The 2335-nt window shown below is 43.3% G+C and overlaps 1 non-coding gene across 1 annotated transcript; it reads left to right on the forward strand.

Moving 5' to 3' along the window:
• Positions 1–975: 975 nt before the first annotated feature.
• On the forward strand, positions 976–1116 carry LOC119624519 (U4 spliceosomal RNA). The gene has a single exon (XR_012094968.1). It is a non-coding gene; the product is annotated as a U4 spliceosomal RNA (small nuclear RNA).
• The last annotated feature ends 1219 nt before the right edge of the window (positions 1117–2335 follow it).

Raw genomic sequence — 2335 nt, forward strand, 5'->3', positions numbered from 1 at the left:
CAGATTGTAACATTTTCAGTATGTGCCACCAGGGGTGGATTTTTTTTCTTTCCTGTTTTGTTCCCCAGCATCCAGAACAGTGCCTGGCACACAGTAGGCATGTTATTAGTAGGTATCAGATGAATGTGGAATGAATTAATTTTCCTCATATAAAACATTTGCAGTCTCCTGCAAAAGTGCCCCCACAAGGATTTCCCATGAAGTATGTGAATAGAAAACAAATAGCAGATTTAGCTATGGCACCTCTTCGAATCCTACTTGGGGTGTTGATCTCCAGGTCCACCCAGTGAGGTCTAGATCCGCGGAGAGTTCCTCATCTCTCTGGGATGCCAGCTTTCTGCACTAGGCCGCTTCCACGTTGTACAGGTGCTCTTGGGCCTGGGGGATACACGTCGGGCAGAATTGCCCCTGCGTAAGCAAATGTCCCTAGAGATTCTGGGTGACTTGGTTTACTTCCAGCAGTGCCTTCTTGGGCATAAATTTGTCCTGTAGGGGGCGCCAAATCCCAACCTTTCCCTGGCTAGCCCTCTTCACTCTCAGGTTCCTGAGAGTCCCCGCAGGTCTCTGAGTCCCTGGTACTTGGAAGATGTGCCTCCGGGTGGGCACCTTCCTCTGCAGCCCCTCTTTCCAGAGCTTTGGCTTTCTGGAAGGAGAAAGGTTGGGAAAGTCCGTGGAGCTCATTCTGTCTTGGAGACAACATGGCTCTCCCCTTTGGCTTCTTCATCTCCCTTTGGCTTCACATCCATTTTCCAACACCTCCCAGACAAGTTGTAGCTCCTATACAAGCAGGATTGGACTATTGGCATCTCACTAGAAATTTTCCCCTTGTAAACCATACACTAACATACACAAGGAGGCATTTCTCTTCAGAGTCTCAAGATTTTCCCAGCAGAACATCACTATGTAATTGTGATTAGTTGTTTAGTCTCCAATACTTTCTACATTAGTGAATGCACACATGAAACTTACCAGGCAGACTTTGTGCAGTGGCAGTATAGTAGCCAATGAGGTTTGTCTGAGGGGCGATTATTGATAATTGAAAACAATTCCCAGAACCTCACCAGGATGATTTGACATACCTTTGACACTGGCAATTTTTGACTTGGCAAAATAGTCTTTGGTTGCCTTGACTCCTGATTCATGTCTTTACGTTCTCTTCCTCAACAAGCTTCTTAATAGGTATTTTCTTCCAAAATAGGTGTTTTGTTTTTTGTTTTTTGTTTTTTGTTTTTTGAGATGGAGTCTCGCTCTGTTGCCCAGGCTGGAGTGCAGTTGGGTGATCTTGGCTCATTGCAACCTCCACCTCTATGGAAACTGAGCAAAAAAAAAAAAAAAAAAAAAAAAAAAAAAAATTACTAGACAATATAACTCCTTATTCCAGGTGCTGAAAGCTTTAAAAACTAAAAATTTCTTTTATTGAGGTATAAATTATATAAACACACACCTAAAGGTTACAACTCAATGAAAATCTATATGTGGATGTAGCCCTGTAACCACTACTCAGATCATGACATAGCACCTTTCTAGGCCTCCAATGGGCTGCCTTATGCCCTCTCTCCAAGCTGATACCAATTATCAAATAATTGATACCAAAAAAGTGCCACTATTCTGACCTATAGCAGATTGATTTTTGTCTGTTTTGGGGAAATATACAAATGAAATCTTTAGAGATTACTGTCTTTTGATCAACATTACATCATCCTTGTTGCTGTGAGTTGCAATGGTTTCTTCATTTTTTTGTTTTTTTTTTGTTTTTTTTTTTGAGATGGAGTCTTGTTCTGTCACCCAGGCTGGAGTGCAATGGCGTGATCTCAGCTCACTGCAACTTCTGCCTCCCGGGTTCAAGAAATTCTCTTGCCTCAGCCTTTCGAGCAGTTGGGATTAAAAGCATGCACCACCATGCCTGGCTAATTTTTGTATTTTTAGTGGAGATGGGGTTTCACCATGTTGGCCAGGCTGGTCTTGAACTTCTGACTTCAAGTGATCCACCACCTCAGCCTCCCAAAATGCTGGGATTGGAGACGTGAGCCACCATGCTTGGCCAATGGCTTCTTTTTCATTGTTGTGTAGTATTTCATTGTGATTATGCCTCAATTTATCCATCTTTTTTTTTGAGACAGGGCCTTGCCCTGTTGTATAGGCTGGAGTGCAGTGGCATGATCATAGCTCACTTCAGCCTCCAACTTCTGCTCTCAAGTCATTCTCCTGCCTCCGCCTCCTGAGTAACTGGGACTATAGGCATGGGCCACCATGCCAGGCTAATTTTTAAAAACTTTATTAGAGATGAGGTTTGGCTGTGTTGCCCAGGATAGTCTTGAACTCTTGAACTCAAGTG

This window comes from Chlorocebus sabaeus, chromosome 12 (assembly GCF_047675955.1).
Source record: "Chlorocebus sabaeus isolate Y175 chromosome 12, mChlSab1.0.hap1, whole genome shotgun sequence".
Classification (NCBI taxonomy): Eukaryota; Metazoa; Chordata; class Mammalia; order Primates; family Cercopithecidae; genus Chlorocebus; species Chlorocebus sabaeus.